Raw genomic sequence first — 20955 nt, forward strand, 5'->3', positions numbered from 1 at the left:
TAACTCTGCTTACATATTTTCTCTCTAGTCGGCTCTTGGACAGTCTGTTCATTCACAGCCAGAACTTCACATGGACAGAACTTTCTTATCTTTCTATAGCTAGCTTTCACTGGAGATAAATATGTCAAGCTAGTGAACAGGGCAGTCGTACACCAAGGGGAAACTGATAGCCAATTGTCAGAAAGATTATAAATAATCAATGTTAATGCATTCTTATAATATTCAGCTTTTGCTAGAGAAAAACTTGTATCCAAAGATTCAGAAGTAAATTCAGTATTAATGAATAGATCTATATTTTAGTTATTTATATAAATCCAAACACATTCATTCTTTTAAAATAGTCTATAGCATACCCTGCTATAGACTGTAATATACTTAGGGCTAGAATGTACAAAATACAAACAGACCAGTATAAGGAGTGATGGGAACCCATTATCTCTGAGGAAGCTCCAGGAGGAATTCTTTCTTGTGAAAGAAGAATCCCTCCCCTAGATTCCCACCATGCTAGGAGACCATTTGTGCTGCTACATCCCTTGCATGCCAGTCCCATTCTGTGCCTGGCCATGTCCTCATCTTCTCCCTGCATCCATTGGGATAGACTGATCAGTCCTCTCAGATAAATTCAGTTATTGCATGTGGAAGGCTCCTACTGGGGAAGCTTAAGAAGAGGAAGTCTTCTCTTTCACATTAATACCAAGCAGAATCTGGTCCACATTGTTTCTGCCTTTGTTTTTAATTCTGAATTTTTGCGTTTATTTATGCAAATTATGACCCACTTTAAAGCTGAATCTTTCAGTTTTTTAATTATTAACAGAAAATTATTCCAAAAGAATGCATTAATTTTTTTTTTGGTCTGTATTTTTTCACCCATCTGCAATTTGGGTGCATGTGAAATTTTAATTCTGGTATTTCCTAACTTTAGAATTATTGACTTTGCAACCTTAACAATAATCTTTCAATATAGTGTATTTATGTGTAATATAAGTATAGTGGGAAAGCGTGGAATCTCAGATATAACTCTGTGAAACTGTTGGTGAAGGTTGATTTTTAAAATCAGAACTACTGAATGTGACTGTTTAAGTCTACTATCTGAATATGTTGTTTACAAACCATTTTAAAAAAAGACTTTGAAGATTTTCAAAAAAGATTTTGAAAATGCTAGCTTCCAAGAATGCTGCTTATTACTTTGAGTAGACCTATTGAATTCAGCATCGCACTCAGTAGCATTTGCTGGATCAGGTGAAACGACACAGGCAGTAGAGCATACAATAGTGGGGGGGGGGGGTGTCATCAGTTTCCCAGATAATTAAAATGCATTTAATTTACTCTCCAACAGAATAGTATATTTTTAAATGCAGCTTTCATTTAGATAAATGTAGTACAGTAATGCATGCTCTGTGGACAATGCAAACAGCAGCCCTAATCCATTATTGCAAGGCTGAAAAATCAATTTACAGGGACTTGTGAATTATGTACTCTTGCTGTTAAATCTCCTTTTCTGACTGAGATATGTACGTGGGCTTAGAAAGAGACAGGTTTTCATAAAAAAATTGAATGTATACAATTTGCAAACCTTCCTGTTTGCCAAGGTTAAACAGTTTAATAAAATTTAAAACGATCATTCAAACTGATGTTATTGTGAGTTTTTTTAAAAAAGAGCAAGGATTGGACTATAAAATACGGAAGTTCACACTAAAAACTCCTGTAACTTTTTCTTAAAACCTGAAAATATCTGTGGCAACTGAACAAGTTGTCCAAATTGTTAATCTTATAAGCATGCTGAAACCTTTAAAGTCTGGGTAACATTGCCAGAAATGTGCCCCTCATGAGCAATGCAATCTGTCTTCAACCGAGATAGTTAGGAAAAATTACTAAAGCAGCAATAAAGGCACAGCTGGTTGTAAACCAAGTAATACAGTCTCAACAGGCCAGGCCTCTCCTTTACAAGCCAGTCCTCTGCTCAGATTGTATACAAAGCTCTTTAAGCTTCTTCAGCCTGTTTCAACTCACGTCACAATGAAAAAATTGGGAGCTGAAAGCATTGTGCCTGACTCAGGAATTCTGTGGAGAACTGAGGGGATGTTGTCACTGTGTCTCCTTTACCAGGAGTGCAGCCTGGCTATCTTTGCTGGCCAGTGTAAAATGGGATCGGGCCAGGGACCCATTACATGCTCGACCATTTTGGAAATGGTAGTTGCTGATAGTGGCACTTAGCTTGCACATACCAGTGGTCAGGATATCACATGGGCTGCTACCATGGTTGGTCTCTCCATGAACATTTGCTAGTGTTTCTACATTGTACACCTGTTAAAAATTGGCCTGAAATAGAAACTGGACCACCTGAATCAAAACTTCTCCACGTTTGGGGAAAGTTCAGCTTCAGATTTGATTTTTCATCTCAATTTTGCAGATTGGGGCTGTGTCACTGTCCAGATTAGAGGGAACCATTTATAATGTTATTCAATATCAAAATTGCAAAATTACAATAATTTGTACAATATATGCCATGTCAAGTACCATTGGAAAGGTTATGATTGGCTAAATATAATAATATTGTTTATGTGAATGTAACATCAGTGTATCTGAAGTTATAGATGACTATATATGGAAGATTATATGACTGTCCATCTAGATTTCAAATGTGTTTGCTTCTGAAGTAATTGTTTGTATCCAGTCTTGTACTACACCAAAAGACAGTTTGTGAATGAACAATGCCAGTTGATGGCCCATCAAAGAATATTTAGCTTTCATAATGGGCCATAAAAGGAGTTTGTTCCCATCTGGTGAACCTTCCTATGAACGCTTTAGTTGGATAACAAACAATGGCTGCTCTTATGACTCAACATTACAAAGCGTGCAAGGACAGGTGACTTGCCCAGGTGACTCTAGACTCCATCATATTTCTGTAAATTTCCACAGCCATCATGGCAAAAGGACATAAAAAGCAGCTGCACCACATCCATATTGTCTTCAGTCTTCATTCCTGCTTCCTACCTGTGGAGCAAATCATCTGCAACTGAAGCTGTGAAACAAAGGACTGAGACCCACCCAGGTATTGAATGTATACCAGAGGAACTATACGAGCCTGCAAACTCCTCAATTCTACTGAAAGCTTGATATATATGGACTTTCAAATCATTTGTTTGTATCTGATTGCTTTGACCATTTAAAATTTCTCTTTTCATTTGTTTCTTTCCTTTTATAATAAACCTTTAGCTTTAGTTACTAAAGGATTGGCTGGCAGAGTGGTATTTTGGATAAGATCCAAACTTATATCGATCTAACAATATGGCTGACCTTTGGGGTCAAGAGAACTTTTGGTAAAGGGAATAGCAAATAGCATTTTAATAACGTATCTGTTTTCTGGACCTAGTGGCTGATTGGGAGCCAGAGAATGAAATGCAGTAAAGGGGGCTGTGTGTATTTTTTTGTTTTAGCTTCTTGATAACCAGTGTGGGGAATCAGACGCACACTTTGTGACTGGTTGGGGAGTGTAACTTCAATGTTACTCACCAGTGCTGGGAGAATCTGCTCTCCTTTCACACCCTGCCCTGATGTTGGCATTTTCAGGTGGTCTACCTTAGGCATGGCTGGGTCACAGGGGCCATCATTTAATAATAATAATACAAATGCAAAAAAAATTGTAAATGCAATAGCTTGTGAATTTAAATAAAATATTGCAACTCAAAGCAAAAGTACTACAGCAACAGCCCAGTGAAGGAGGTAAGTAACTTTCACAAAGGTCAGATAAGTTTAATAATATAATAAGTGAATTTTAACTCTACGCTTTTCTGGAAAAAGAAAATTGGCATTAATGTATATGTTACTATTTTACATATACACAATAATTTACATTCACACTATTGCAAAGAAATTTCTTTTCCTCCCTTTAATAAAAGGGATTACAAAGAGACCCCCAATTGCCAAAACCATCCCAAATGTTTATGAGACCTGAGCCACCTCCCTGTTGTCATAGCCCTCCCAGATGCTTCCTAACTAGAGTGAGATGCAGTGGCTAAAGAAAAATGAAACAAGATAGGGAAGTCTCATTCCATCATCCCAGGAGGAGGAGAACTGGTGGAGAATGTTTCTCAGGGTATGTCTACATTACAAAATTAACTCTACTTAAACTTATGTCAACATACAGCCGCTGCAATAATCACATTGTTTGTGTGTGTCTGCACGTTGCTCCTTGTGTTAGCAGTGCGTGTCCTCACCAGGAGCCCTTGTATCGATGGTATTGTCAGTATGGGCATTGTGGGATGGCTTTTGAAAGCCAGTAACTGTCAACATAAGCAATGTAGTGTCTACACTGACACTATGTTGATCTAACTACATCAGCATTGACTCTACGCCTCTCATGAAGGTGGAGTTATTAAGTTGGTGTAGGGGAGCAGTTACATAGGTGAGGGCGATTTTAGTGTAGACACTTACATAGCTAAGTCGATGTAAGCGGCTTTGCTTTAAGATAACTGTGTAGTGTACACCAGGCCTCAGACACTTAATAAAGGAGAGAAGAGGAAGTTCTTGCTCCAGCTTTTAGCAGAGGAAGAGCTGTTGCTCCTGCCACCACTTATTTTAGTTTCTGGTGAGAAGTTCCCTATCTCAATGTGTGATAAATTCAGAGACATGAGGTGCATATACTTAAATGTACACTCTCCCTCTGCAGCAGTAAAGGAAAGAAATAATAAAAGACAAAAAACACCATATCACCTGTGGGTGAACACTTTTTGCAAAGCGATCATTATGGTATCTGACCTATCAGTCCTCATCCTCAAAGGAAACGTGCTTGGCACTTTCAAAAGATGAGCCTGGGTGCTTAAATTCATAACTTTGCTAGACACTAAAAATCATGGACTGAACAGAGACGCTGGCTTTACGACTAACGCCCCATTTGTCCTTGAATGGTCCCTTAGAATATGTGCTATTTATGCTAAACTATCTATTCAATCTTGCATTTAGTTTTGATATTGTGAGTACCTTTGCCAGACCTGAAGAAGAGTTCTGTGTAGCTTGAAAGCTTGTCTCTCTCACCAACAGAAGTTGGTTCAATAAAATATATTAACTCACCCACCCTGTCTCTCTACATTCTTCATTGGCTTTTTTTAACAAGAAAACTATTTATGGGCCTGAACTAATGAAAAATCCAGTCTTTTTGCTGCATTTTAATATATGAATAAGGGAAATATTAGGAGAACGGTAGCTCTCATGTTATTATGGCCTCATTAACATCTCCTTGAACCAGAAACAAAGCCTATATTAGGGTGGAGGGGGAACTCTGATAAAAAAACAAAAGTGAGATATTTGGGTTCCTATGAAAACAAGGTTGGGATAAAGCTGGGTGAAATTTTTTCAGATAAAGCTTTTTTCAGCAAAAAATGAAGATTTTGTAACGCCAAAATGTTCCTCAAATTTGTGTTGGTTTTGCCAAATTGTATCAATTGAAATAATGAGTTTGTTTACATATCAAAATGAAGACAGAAAGGATCTGATTGCTCTCTATAAATACATTGGGGTAAACACCAGGGAGAGAGAAGGGCTACTGAAGATAAAGGACAATGTTGGCACAAGAATAAATGCATATTAACTGGCTGTGAATACATTTAGGCTGGAAATTAGAAGAAAGTTTCTAACCATCAAAGAAATGAGTTTCTGGATCAACCTTCCAATAGGAGTGGAGGCAAGCATCCTAACTATTTTTAAGATGGAGCTTGATAAATTTATGAATGGATTGTCTGACGTGATTGCCTGCAATAGCAGGGAATAAGATTTGATACCCAAGTAGCCCCTTGTAATCCTATGTTCCTGTGAAAAAAGTACAGAACACACATAAACCAGACAAACCCCAAATTCCAAAAGAGTTGAAATGTTTCATTTTGACTTTTTAAAAATGAAATGTTTCCATTTTTCGATTCAACCAAATTTTGTTAAAAATGTCCTTCAATTTTAATAAAAGCTTTAAAAAAGTTAAGCAATGCTTGAAATTGAAATGTGTTTCATTACAAAAAAATTTAAAAATCTTTTTTGGTTTGGCCCAATATTACTCCCTCCCCTCCCTCCCCTCCCTCCCCCGATTTTGCAGAATTGCCTGAAAAATGAAAAGTCAGTTATTAACATAGCTCTAATCTAGGTGGAGGTAAATGCTCAGTTTTCTTTGAATAAATTAGTTGAGTGGTTAACTCTACTAGCTGCCTTTGAAAATGCATGGGCAAAAAAGAGATATGGGTGGTTTTAGGAAAGAGACACAGCAGCTTGTGAAGAGCAAAGACAGTGAGCCAGGGCCAGAAGAAGATAAGCAAGACAGACGGGAAAGAAAGAAGGAGGGACTGAGGGTAGCATGTTGAAGAAAGAGCAATAGAAGAAACTGAGAAGAGAAAGAAGAGAAAACAACAGAAAGGATAAAAAAAATGGCATTGCGATGAAAGGAGAAAAAGAAAGAATAAACAGCAAAATAGAAGAAAGAAAAGGTTAACTGTTAAGGTTACTAAATTCACCTATGTGCCTTATTTTTCAAATGGAACAAGCACAACCTCAGCAATGTGTAGTTTCTATAGTGCCCTCACAGGGTGCTATAATAGAATCATATAATAGAATGTGTAGATACTGGGCCAGATACCATAATAGAATAGCAACACTTGAGTGAAGTTAATTGCTTCAGTAAGCATATTTCTTTAGCTTTCCTTGGAATTAAGAGACTGAAGAACTGTATTTGCAACATGCACTGAATCCGAACTGTGCAGCTTATGATTACAAAATAATCTAGGCTCTTGTGGACTCAAGGTTAATACTGGGAGACAACTAAACCTCCTGACTCTGACCATAACATTCTGTTGAGAATGTGTAGATACTGTGCCCAATTCTGCTCTTATTTATACATGTATAAAACCAGCGTAACTCCATTGATTTCAATGCAGTTATTCCTGATTTACACCAGTGTAAGGCATCAATTCGGCAAGATATATAAGCATGTAGTCCTCATTGATTTTGAGAGACTACTCACATACTTAAAGCTAGACGCACAATTAAATTCCTTGCTGAACTGTGTCCAAAATTAGAGAAAAATCAGGCCCTGGGTAATTTTATCTGTGATAGTACTGAAAAAGTAAGAAACCAGAGAAGGCTATTAATGAAGTCAATAAAAGTGTGTCAGCCACTTGTGCTCAAATCACATCAAGTGGAAATGGCCTTTGAAGCCAATATGCTGTCAACGGGTCACTGCACTTATGAAGTTTTCTAACCCCACTTTCTGCTATAAAAGAGTAACCTCAAAAACATTACTTTCTAAACACTTGGCTGTTTTATTCCCGTACTTTGCTCTGTCTTAAAGACGTCTTAAGGTGAGCTCTGCATTGTATGTATTTTTATCCACAGTATAAAGAAGTTTATTGCATAATCAGATTGTATCTCTCTTTTCTACCTCAGAAAAATGCTTGATTTACAGTTTTCTTCTTCTCTTTATTGCTTACACACATCTGCCAAAAGATCCTTAATATATATGAATAAAACTCATTCCATTATTCAAAAGGTTACTTGGAATTTTTCAGGTGGAACAATGTTTATAACATGTCACTTCAACCTCCCTATTAAATCCTGTTAAGTTTATTGTGATGCAGCCTGGAAGCTATTTTCAATTATAAATTCTCTCTTTAGATTAAAACCACACTGTAATTGTGCAGTTCACTAAAACTAAATCTAAATAACAATCACAATTAGGTTCACAATACACACAGACATTACTCAGTGCCCTTTACCCTCTTTAAACTTCCTAGCAAAATCAATACATAATATATATATTTTATAATTCATGTAATGTTTTCTGTATAACGGCACGGAAGGTCTTGATACTCAGTCAGATCTCGATGACATTTAAATGAATGGGAGTTTTGCCACTGCCATAGGCGCCTCGAATAATCTCTAAGGGCTAAATTCTGTCCTCTTCTGTTCATGCATGGCTCCTATGGACTTCAACTGCATGCATTCAATGACAAAATATATACTTTAAAAGGTTTTTAAAAAGGCAAAGGAAATTAGGGAGGGGAATATGTGGAGATATCAGAACATGGGAAACAAGATATAACACCTCAGTAGTAATGCAAATACATGGAAACCCTATATACTATTTTGTACATATCCTGTTGGACAGAGTATAAATCAGATTTACAAATTTGTCATGAAAATTACCTATCTACACAATTTGTAGTATTTAAATCCCACAAACCCATCTCGCCTTGTTATGAAGTTTTTCTTCTTAAAAGTTATACATTTCAAGAAAATGATTAATATTACTGGATTTGAGCTGCTAAGCAATTACTGTTTTTCATTTCTCCTCAATCAGTACAATAGAGTATTATCTTTGTTTAATTTACTTGGTGTAATGAAGCATAAAGCTAAAAACCAAACAACCTCCTCCCTCCCCCAAGATTGAATTGCTTTCTTTATCCTCTAACATCCTAATTATTCATACTTTCTAAGCTCAGGAACATTACTGAGCCATCTGTGTATTTTGCTTGGAATATTATAACTAATTTCAAATGTGGGAAAGATCTGTGATAGGGTCCCCTTAGATCACTGTGTACCTGAATGCCAAAGATATGCCACCTGAGAGTGTGCATGATCTTTCTGTTCACAGAAACTTCTTTAGGTGCAGGAAAGAGGGTAGGAAATATCTGGAGGGAGAACTTTTCATCGGAAAAGGAATCCCTTAAAAAAATAAAAAGGTATTGTTTAAATAGCTTCACTTCAAGGGATGTTACAGAAGGGAGAATAGTGAGCATTGTAAAAAGACCTTTGTTTCTCAGTACTGGTGGCTAAGCCCATGGACACCTTGTAAGCAGCCATATGCCAAGTGATGTTTCAACCAGGTGAAGAGATCTATCTACAAGGGTCCAACTGAAGTTAATGGATCTCTGTAGGATGCTGTACAAGTTTCAAGTAGTTAGTCTTCTATAACCAATAGTTCACATTTTACTGAAATTTCTAAGCTGGTTTATTAACATGCTCTAACTTTCCTCAGGCTGTCACAGTGAGAAAAATGCACCTTCGACTAAGTACACTTCCATGGAACTGAAAAGTTTCATGTCCCATTTGAAAGTATTTGTCACGAGGGTACAATTGTGACTCAAAAGTGAAAAGCAGAAAGGAGAATAATGTTTTCTAGTTTCCTTTATATCATGTTGTATGATTTTTTAAAATTGAGTGGGATAAACTTTTGAAATATCTTTGGATGGGAAATTAAACAACTTTGAGGTGTGCAGAAGTTTAAAGAAAACGGAGCACATTTTTTCCTATTTTTAATCATATTTTCAGATTTATTTAATGGTGGGTGTAAGGGATGCGGGGCCATCCTTCCTTGTCAGTCCATGAGAGAGGCCACGTCTCTGTGCTGTTGCATCTGTGCAGGCAGGCTCAAAGCAGGGAATTAGCTTTCTTTGGTGCCCAGGCCCTCAGGCAGGGCCAGGCAACTAAGCAGTCTATGTCCCTGGAACCTCAGTCAGGGCATGGCCATCAAAAAGCGTATGGCCCCAGGCCCTCAGGCAGGGCAGGGCAAGCGTGAGCACCAAACACAGTCTAGGGGCCCAGGTAAAGGGCTGAGCACCAGGCAATCTAGGGCCTAGGTCTTCGGTGGTGGTACCCGAGGTTCAGGGTCATCAGTCTCCCCTAGGTAAACAGCTAGTGGAAGCCCTAGAAGTTCCTCAGCGTCCCAAGTGGCAGGCAACTCCAGCAGCTCCTCAGAGTCCCAGGCGGCAGGCAGTTTGCATTCAAGGTCTGGCAATGGGGCAGAGATTTCCTTGTCCTCCAATTGTTTCCCCCCACTGAGCTAGAGGGCCCACCCTTTATACTACCCCTTTCTGCCCCACTCCTCTACTTCCAGTGGGGCAGGGATGAATGTTTTGGCTCCATCCACTAAGGGGCGGGTTCAGGTGTCTTCTTGTCAATCTCAGAGGGATGCCACTCACCCTTGCTACACTCTCCCCCTCAAGTCCAGCTCCTGGCCTTTGGCGCTGGCCAGGCCTCCATTGCCAATCTGTGATAGCCCATTGGCATTTGCATTCTCCTTACTGGGCCAATATTGCACAGTATTTGAAAATGGCTAGAGGGTACCACCTCATAAGTCTGATGTTGGTCTCCTTCATGGTTTGGAGCCACTTGAGGGGTGATTATGGTGAAGGGGGCCCATAGGAGGTAGCACCAGAAGGCCTTGATCACCCATTTAACTGCCAGGGCCTCCTCCTCAATGGTCAGGTAATTGCATTTTCAGGGAAACAGCTTTTGGCTAAGGTAAAGGATTGGTGTTCCTCTTCATCAAAGGTCTAGGAAAGGACAGCATTGAGTCCCATCTCCGAGGCATCGGTTTGGACCACAAATCCATGGGTAAAGATGGGACTTTAGAGTAGAAGCTCATGGCACAAGTGGTCCTTTGAATCCTGAAAAGCTTCCTCCCAAAAAGTGTGGTGGACCACTGGACTCGCTGTGACTGGTCTTTCGTCAGGAGCTGCATCAGGGGGGCAGCAACTGAGGCAAATCCAGGGATAAATTGGCAGTAGTACACACCCAGTTCCAGAAATTGTCTCACCTGCTTTTTGGGCTGGATGGTCTTAGATGGCCTAGATCTTCCCAATTAGGGGTTGCATCTTTCCAGGTGCCCAAGGGTGTGGCTGAGGTAAGTGGTCTCCTGTCAACAAATGCGCCACTTCTTGGGGTTTGCCATCAGTTCCACTTCCTGAAGGGTCCTCAAGACAGCTGCCACCTGGTTCAGGTAGTCCTCCCAGCAGCAGCTGTAAATCACAGCATCATCCAGGTACGCCATGACATAGTTGGTGTGGGATCGCAACAGGTGGTCATGAGTCTGTGAAAGGTTGCAGGGACTCCATGGAGAGTAAACTGGAAGAGACCACTGTGGGCGGTGAAGGCTTTCTTTTTCTTCAAGCCAGGCTCCAGTGGGATCTTTGTTAAATAAAGGGTGATAACATACTGTGCCTCGCCCAGGAGGTCAAGGATCTCAGCATCAGATACACGTTGAATCTTGATATTACATTGACCCTCTGGAAGTCGATACAGAACCGATGGGTTCCATCCGAACTGGGGACGACCACGATAGGGCTCTCACACTCACTGGAGGATTGCTTGATTCCAAGTTCCAACATGGCTTGGACCTCATGTGGCATGGGAGTGGTTGGGTTTTCCCCCGAATGATCTTTCTGGGATTGGTGGACATAGTGTGTGGATCTTGGTGGTTTGCCCGGGAACAGCTGTAAAAGTCCCAGGGAAAGGCCTAATGAGATACCTGGCCTGCTTCAGCTGTTCTTCCAAGAGGATATCCCCAAGCAGGGGGCATCGTGGACTCAGTTGCCAAGGGCGCATGGGGTCTTAGTCCAAGATCGGGGGCGGGGGGATGGGGGAGAGGGTATGGGATAATCAGGAGTTCTTTTCATTCGTGCCAGGGTTTCAGAAGATTAATGTGATATACATCTGGTGCTTCTTCCTTCAGGCTGGCTGGCGGACCTTATAGTTGACAGGGCCTTTCCGGCAGGCCAACAGCTAAACTTGTTGGAGGGGAGCAGGACGAGGACTCGATCCCCCAGCTTGAAGGTCTGATCATGTGTTATCACGTGTTACATCCTCCCACTTGTGCCCTTGGGCCACTTGGAGATTCTCCCTTGTGAAAGCCCCTGCCTGGGCGAGGAGTTCCTGTAGCTGGAACACATACTGGAGTAGACCCTCAGCCCAAAATGGAATCTACTCCCACGTCTCCCACATGAGGTCCAGCAAACCCTGTGGTTGTTGGCCATATAGGAGTTTGAAAAGTGAGAATTTTGTGGAGGCCTGAGGCACTTTCCGCACCACCATTAACAGGGGAGGAATGAGCTAGTTCCAGTCGTGGAATTCCTCTGGAGGGAACTTCCAGAGCATGTTCTTTAGCATCCAGTTGAAGTGCTTAACCAATCCATCCATATATGGATGTCCAGAGCCTTTTATCCCCGGGAGGCTGCAAACCTCTTGGAGAAGTTGGGATGTGAAATTTGTCCCCTGGTCCCTAAGGATGTCTTGGGGCACACCCATCTAGGCAAAGATCTTTAAAACTTCCTCTGCAATGGTCCTGGTAGTGGCACTCCTCAGGGGCATGGCCTCAGGGAAGTGAGTAGCATAGTCCACCACCACAAGCATGAGGGCCAGCACTCGGGCTAGGGGTTTTTCCATACAACATGGCCGGTGGCCAGGACATCACAGGCCAGTCACAGCACAGCCCATCGATGACAGTGAGGGACTACTAGGCTCCTGGGTCCAAGGGTACCATTCAACTTGGTACGGCCAATCTCAGATAGCTCGAATCAAGGCCACTGAGTGGCTCTCCATGGATCTACTGCAATACCATCCATGTAGGCCAACTGCTTGTATGTGTTGCTTAGCATGGGATCATCTTTTTTGTCTCTGTAGAAGTCCACAGCCGTGTCTAGTCGGGCGTCTTCCCCTTCTGTTGGAGTAAGCATCTTGTCATCCATGGAAACCTGTTCTGTCAGTAGGGCAGGCTGATCGCCAGGGTTGGTTTCCTTTATCTCCACCTCCATGTCAACAGGGTGGTCCCACTTGAGGTCACCCAGGCCCAGATTCCCTCTTTCTTCCTCCATTTTGTTGGGTGATCCTCCTTGAGAGTCATCTGGGTGTGGTTCCTGAGAGGCCAATGATTCATAGAACCCAGTGGAACTCTTGGCCGAGGATGATGGGATAGAGCAACTCTGGAGTGAGCGCCATGGGTGTTGTCTGGGTCAGTCTGGTCACAGTCAGTGCCACCTTGGCCATGAGGTATATCTTCATGTCCCCATGGATACAGTGGAGGGGAATCTGACGTTGGGTCTGGTTGCAGGTTGGAATCAGCTGCTAGTGCACTGAGGTCTGCCCACACCCAGAATCAACTGGGGCTTGTAGGCACAGCTTTCAAAGACCCATGGGGACTGTGACTTTTGTGGCATGGGACTAATGGGCACAGATTTCTGGTGCACACCTGGCCCTAGGAGCCCATCACCTCAGGGTGTTGACGCTATAAACATCCAACCTGGCCATCGTCACAAGCCAGGGCTTTCCCCACAGTCAGCCAAGGGCTGGAGGGAGCTATAGCATGGCAGGAGCCTCTGACTGCCAGGAAATCCTCCATCAGCTGCATGGCCATGCTCAAATTGGGGGTCCAGTGCCATATGACTGAAATTTGGCTTGCACCCCCAGTTGCTGTAATAGTTGTTGCTGTTGCTGGAGCTGGGCAGCTTGCTGTCACCGCTGGTTCCTGGTCCACCATCTCACCAGCTGGTCCCAATCCTTGGTGCCCTCTGCCAGTGGTGGGCTAAGAATCAGTGTGGTCCCCCTTGGCTGCGGGGAGCAGGCACTGACTGCATTCTGCACCACATGTAGGGGTGGGAGGTCGTCCCTCCTTGTCAGTCCATAAGGGAGGCCACGCCCCTGCACTGTCACACCTGTGCAGGCAGGCTCAAAGCAGGGAATTACTTACTGGGTACACAGGCAGGGCCAGGCGACTAAGCAGTCTATGGCCCGAGGCCTTCAGGCAGGGCAGGATAATCAAGTAGTCTATGGCACCGGGCCCTCAGGTAGGATAGGGCAGAGGTGAGCACCAAACACAGTCTAGGGGCCTAGGTAAAGGGCTGAGCACCAAACAGTCTAGGGCTCAGGTCTTCAGTGGCAGAACTTGAGGTTCGGGGTCATTAGTCTCCCTGGGATAAATGGCTAGTGGTAGCCCCAGCAGTTCCTCAACATCCCAGGCAGCAGACAGCTCTGGCAGCTCCTCGGCATCACAGGTGGCCAGCAGCTCCTCGGCAACCCAGGTGGCAAGCAGTTCGGGTTCAAGCTCAGGCATCAGGGGAGAGACCTCCTTCTCCTCTGACAGCTTTCCCCAACTGAGTTAGAGGGCTTGCCATTTATACTTCCCCTTTCTTCCCTGCCCTTCTGGTTCCAGCAGGGCAGGTGTGGATACCCCAGCTCTGCCCACAAGGGGGCTGGTGCAGGTGTCTCCCTGTTCATCTTAGATGGAGGCCACGCCCTCTTGCTACAGTGGGGTTCCAATAAGTTAGTAGTAGTGTCTGATGATCATCCCAATGATGGGAAATAGGGAGTAAATAATAATTGTGTAATCAGCTGTCTTAAGCACATATTCAACCATTTTAAAAAAATAATTAAAACAAAAAAACATTAAAAAATAATGGAACCCAGAAAAAACATAACTAAAATCCATCTTGTAGCTGTTTTTTCTTTATATAACTTTCCATGATTGTATTTTTTATTAACAGAACAAAACAAATATACTACCATAAAGGGGTAAAGCTCAGGCAAGTAGGTTTAAACAAAAGAAAAAAGTCACTTAACTTTTCAATAAAAGTCCAGATCTTCAGCTATGGCTGCAGAGATCATAATGCAGCTCATACGAGGGTATGGGGTATCCCCAAGCTAGTTCTCAAACAGAAGTTAGAGCAGCCTAATTTTGACAGCCCCCATGGGCTGTTGCAGCAGCCAGTGATTCTCAGGGCAGAGAGAAGCCCTGGCCATTTCTCCCTTCCTGCAGACACATCCCCTCCTCTGAAAGCTGCTACATTAGTTCTAAATACTATCAGCTCACCGACCACTGGTATGCTGGCTTTGTGCGGGGAAAACATGCAGGGAAAAGCAGCTGCAGTGTAGCTCAGGATGTGGATCAAAGACTCCAAACCTAAGGCAAACATGACAGATGTCTGTGTAAAGAATATGAAGCCTTTCATAAAAATCTATACAAGTCTAAAACCAGTGAAGATAAAGAATCATATCTCTCATGAACTGTTTGTCATCTCAAATGAACTCATGGTATTGGAGTTTTTATAATAATTACTTCAAACTAATATTATTGAGCAAATCTCCAGATGCACATGTATTTCTGGCATACGTTTATAAAGCCTTTCTGCCTATTCTTTAACTTGCATTTTATAAACTGGTCACCTTTCTAGGAAAATGAGGATCACTGTTCTTTTGAAAACACAACCAGAAAAAAGGTCATAGGAATATTTTATAATGGAAAGTGTTGGGTAACCTAAATATAGTAATTGTTACCAGCTCCCTCTATTGTAAAGGAATTTCATACAGTTATCTTTTGCTTTGTGCAATACTTAACTTTGCTATCTACAGATGTGGACTCTGTTGTCTAATAGAACTGCATAATATCTATCTTGTCAGTGAACTTTTTTTTTCTTGATACACAGTCCCAAACAGAGTATGATTTGGCTCCCATCACAGAAGGAGTTTGACACCCCAAGCGCAGAGCAAAATAAAAATGCAGTACATGACTCTAAACACTAGAGAATGTTTAAGAAAGGATTCAACAGCAGAAGGAAAGGAGATGATGGAGCTGTTATTTTTGTTTGCTCAAATAAAGAATTCAGTTTAATCTTACAGCTTCCTTACTTCATTTGGCTATCTTTTTCATAACTTGTTTCCCCTTTAACAGAACTAAGTGTGTTGGCTATGATGCTATTTTCATTTCCCAATTACACAAAGCAAGAGATTCTGGGGATTCAGAAATTACAACTGTGATTGTAAAGCTGCCCTTTAGAGCAAGTGGACTGAAGTGAGCGCTAGCAGCTGAAACTGAAGGACTTCTCTACAAGTCTTCATCCTGACACTGAAAATCCTGTTTAATAACCAGCAAAGGTATATTTCCTTGACAGCATGGATGGGGAAAAAGACAGGATGTCACTTCTCTGAGACTGGAAAAGACTTATCTCTAATTCTTGGCTATATCTGACACCAGAATGTATTACCTCAAAGAATTAATTAATTAATTAATCTAAAAGAAACTATTTTTTTCTTAAAAAAACAAACCCAATCCTTAACACCAAACTTCATGGAGAAATTAAATAAAGAAAATGTGCTAGTTTTGGAGAGCTATGATAATTTGGCTTTATTCTTTGGGCTTGATTCAGCCCTATGAGGACAATTTTACTTCCTTTGTTGCAGTGTGGGGAATTGCACCCCTAAAAAGATTCAACCTGGGCATGGAGCACAGGTGATGGTGCCACCACTGCTCTCCACTGTGGTTTCTGGCAGAAGAGAAGCACTTTAATTTACAATGGAGAAGATGAATCTACTCAGCCTCACCCACTCTCCTCTCCATGGTGCCAGAAGGCTGCAGATTAACCAACAGAGAAGACTGGGGAAAGGTTGTGCTGTTTCCCACTTCCTGGTGGATTTTCCACTATTGCAAGCAACCAGCCTGGCTCCCCCAGCAGATTCCAGGCCATGAATCAAGTTTGTAGTCATTAATTGCATGTAGAAAATGAGAGAGAGAGAGAGAGAAAAGCAGCATCCATATAGTCCTCTAATTTACAATATGCGTGTCTCCGTTTTTTCAAGTGCACCACCATTCTTTCTGTGAATCATCTGTTAAATTTATTGCACCATGACATCTATTCAGGCATAGCAAGGCAGTGTAATGATTTCATATACAGCTAAACCTTTCAAGAATTGTGCTTTGATTTCACATGCAGCTCGAATCTTTGTTCAACTTAAAACTGACCATTTGGGGAAAATAAACAACTACCCCTTAAAACATGCATCCTCACATACAGACGATTTACTGAAAATGTGTTAATTAAAATAAGGGACAGACAGATAAAATGCCTATACAATTAAAAATGATGATTTTTATACCAGACTTCTTATCAGATGTTTTTCAGATGTATTGTAACAGATGGTCTTAGAAGTAAACATAGCAAAGGACATTTAAAGTCACTGCATTGGCTTGAATCAGGGATTGAGGGGCTACTAAATAATCTTCTCCATTTTTAATTTCTATAGCCTACTCACTTAGGTAGCATAGAGGGGACAAACGCGTGTAACTGAGGTGGAGAAGGGCCAAGGAAAATTGTACAGAGGGGGAAAGGCAACTACACTTCATCCTGTCCTATTAATGTACAGCTTGTATTATCCTCTCCACCTCAAATAAACATGTGCTGAGATTGACAAGTGGAAAGGGACATGGCCATCCAGAAATAGAAAAAGATTTCAGAGAACATGATCTGGTGTTTAAGGCATTAAACTGGGACGCAGGAAACCTTAGTTCTATTCCCAACTTTCTGCATGACCTTGGAAAAATCACTTACCTCTTTGTGCCTTAGTTCCACACAGGGTTAACTTACAGCCTTACTTCACAAGGGAGAGAATAAATATGTACAGTATTTAGGAGGGACTCAGCTATTACTGTGAGAAAAGCCATACAATATCAACAGCTAATGGAACAGCCACTCCGTATGGAAAGTTCCTTTCACATCTCAACAATGCTCCCCCACAAAAAACAGTCACAGAATTTAATGGTGTTGAGAATAGCTTTGGCTTCCCCTACACACTATGTGAACTCCCCACATTGGGAAGATTCACTTGAACACACCTATGAGTTTAGGGATCTATCATGTGTATAAATGGATGCACCATAACATCGCCAAATGCACTGGTAGTGTCTCAGAGATAGTCAAGAGCTTGTGACAGCACTGCATGCTTAGAGAACAGGGATGAAGTGGAAAAGAAATATGGGCTGAGAGCCACAGAATTTTCACTTTCTTCTCCCTGAGGATCATTGGCCTTTGCATAGATGAGACTACACTCTCTGCCCCTTCTGCATCTCTGCTGCTCTCCTTCACTGACAAGGGGATGATGAGGAAAAACATTCCGGACCTCAGAAATAGCAGATCTTTGTACACAACCACTCAGAGCCTACATATGTCTACACAGAAGTATAACATATGACTCTACTCTGCTATGACTGCTCCCAGTTACCATTCATCTTTCCTTTGCCATTCACTGCATGTGCATAAAGAGTGCTCACTGCTTTCATCTAGTGGCTGTAAAATTATAAGGCAAGCTTTCAAATTTTGTTGCATTATTTTGCAAGGAAACATGGATATGCCGACCAAAAGAAAAATAGTAGTATCTGTAACAGATATAATCCCCCATATCCCATCACAGGAAAAATGACTTGAAATGCTCATTCTTCCAAGATTTATAGCACAAGTTAAAATTAAATTTAGAAAGTTTCTGTTGCGTGAAAATTAGGCCATTAAATCATTTTGTAGTTCATTATATGTATTTTCTGTTATCAGTTGGTAAAAGCAAATAGGGACTATTTGTCTCTTAAAATCTAGCTCTCTAAACTGTCAAAGCAAACCACAAAGATAGAATTTGTGTAAATAAAGGAAATCTGATGTATATGAAGCTCAAATGAGCCACAATGTGTTTATATTTTCCACATTTTTATTGATGAAAATTAATATGCTAAATATTTGGGATTTTAAAACTATGTGTAAGTTGTTTTAAATATTGCTGTAAATAGTTACAGGTTAATCAGTAATGAAGTAACCAATACCATGTTGTATTTCTATATTCATACCATCTTAGCTATTTTCATATTAGTATGTTTCAAGGTAGCTTTTTATACATTCACAAAATATTTGATAAAGGTTTTTGGGTTTTTTTTTTTTTTTTTGCAACATCATATATATGTAAAATTATAACTATTATTCATAATAATGCTTATTGGGAAGAATTGCTTGAACAGGAGATGGGTTTTATGGTTAAGAGAAAGGTTATAAATGTAGAGGTGTAGGTCATAATCCTGGCTCTGCCATAGACTTAAGGTGTGATGAATGCCATGTCATATGACTCTCTGTGCCTCTGTTTCCTTATCTGTAAAATCAGTTTATCTATTTCCCTCCCAGGAGTGTAGTGAAATTTTGTTCATGAGTGCTTAGAATGAACTTTGAGATTCTCAGAGGAATGTGTAATGGAAGTGTAAAATATTATTGTGTAAAATTGGGAGAAGTAGGAGACACAGTGGGGTGATGAATTCATCTACAAGCCTTTTGGTCTATGCAGTGAGCACAGGCCTTGGAGCCCGAAATTTGCGAGTTCTAATGCTGGCTCTGCTGTATGACCCTTAGACTTGACTTAACTTCTTTAAGCCTCATCACTGGGATGTCGACCTCAAAAATGTTTGGTGGGAATTAATCTCTAGAGCCTTTGGTTCCACATCCTTGATCACTTTACAAATAAAACTGACATAGATTTTAAGATCAGAGGGGACCATTATGATCATCTGCACAACACAGGCCACAGAATTTCACCCAGTAATTTCTGCATAAAACCCAGAACTTCAATTTAAGCTATAGCACAACTTTTAGAAAGATATCCAGTGTTGATTTAAACACTTCAAATAATAGAGAATCTACCACATCCCAAGGTAAATTGTTCCGATATTAATTATTCACTAATTCATTAATTATAGTTAGAAATTAGCACCTTATATCTGGTCTGAATTTGTCTACCTTCAGCTTCCAGCCTTGGATCTCATAATGCTTTTTGTTGCTAGATTAAAGAGCTGTCCTTCAGAAATATCTTTCCCATGGAAGTACATAGGGAGATTATGATTAGACATCAATAGCTATAGTTCCACATTACCAAAGTACACATAATTAATCATTTTCCCCAAAAAATTCTAGGATTAGGACAATGCAGAAGAAATGTAGGTTAGTAATGAAGCAGTTTGCAAGATGCCTGACAATATAATGACTGGCTTGCAAGTCTAGCAATACCTACCTTTTCTTGACACCCATTTATTTTTTGTAAAAATAATTTCCCCCACCAATATATCTGCAAAGTCAAATCAAATGAGCAGTACATCTTTTAATTAATCTTTGACTGTTTTGCATCTCTTCATGTGTTACTTCTTTAAACATCAGGTAACAACTGCCCTTTTAATATTTTTAATTACTGGTTCTGTACCATGTATTATAATCCAGTTTGGATCGCTATACTGTATGATAACAAAAAACTTTAAAGCTACCTCCACTGTGCTTCACATATATTCAGCTGTGACTTAACTAAGAATGACACAGACAATGTAATCACACAATAGTTAATATTTCCATTTTAAAAGCCCTCTTCCTTTCTATGGAAAATACTACCAGTTCAGAGAACTGTGTCCAATCCAAACTGATTGTTCTGAATAACTGTTGTACAAGTGTTAAATATCTGTCCTATTAGCAAATCAGAAGGTGCAGTGAATATCTAGCTATTAGGAATGTATTTTTCTAATACCCCATTTCACACTCATACAACAAAATCGTTTAGCCTTGTTGGCCCAGGCTTTCTTGAAGAAACAGAAAAGAAAAATATTTTAGCCACAGAAGAGAAGACGACAAGATGGAAAAAAAGCAGCAGTGACAGACACTTGCTTTCAGCAGCTTTTCATAAATTCTTCTGGGAAACCAACTGAGTTTCATTGAAGAGAACGAATCAATGGCTCTTCATATGAAGGAAATCAATTAAAAAGTCATTACCTGAAAATTAGCACTCAAAACAAAAATTTCCTTTTAAAGCCAACTGGATTGTGTGTCAGTATTAAGCTGAATTGTACTTGAGTTGATATATGCAAAATGCTGAATGTCCTCCAACTGTATAAAGTTAAAAGAGTGAAAGACTAAAGAGAATGTTTGCACATACTGTTGAGTTTATTATTGTGCAAACTATTTAGATCACAAGATGGCCATACTAAGGTTTAAAATAGCTTTACATTGTATTTCTCAGATATTGCTATTGTACTATTCAAATTACAATAGTCCTAGAAGCCTCAGTTGTGCTAGCCATTGTACCAACACATTAGAAGAGTCAGCCTCTGTCCTGAAGAGATTATGCTCTATCTATAGGTATGTCTGCAGTGCAATAAAATCCCCTGCAGCTGGCCCCGTCACCAGGCTCGGGCTACAAAGCAATAACATTGCAATGTAGCCCAGGCTCTAAGACCTGCCAGAATCCTAGAGCCTGGGCTCCAGCTGAGCTTAGAAGTGAATACTAAAATTTTATAGCCCTTCTCCTGAGCCCCGCAAGCTCGAGTCAGCTGACATGGGCCTGCCACGGGTGTTTTATTGCAGTGTAGCC

General features: G+C 40.7%; 1 protein-coding gene across 1 annotated transcript in view; it reads right to left on the reverse strand.

Moving 5' to 3' along the window:
• LOC137154651 (contactin-associated protein-like 2) overlaps positions 1 to 20955 on the reverse strand; it is a 277671-nt gene that overhangs the window by 74409 nt on the left and 182307 nt on the right. The window lies entirely within an intron of this gene.

The sequence above is a fragment of the Emydura macquarii genome, unplaced genomic scaffold (genome assembly GCF_026122565.2).
Source record: "Emydura macquarii macquarii isolate MOO-44397 ecotype Brisbane River unplaced genomic scaffold, CSIRO-AGI_Emac_v2 contig_1263, whole genome shotgun sequence".
NCBI lineage: Eukaryota > Metazoa > Chordata > Testudines > Chelidae > Emydura > Emydura macquarii.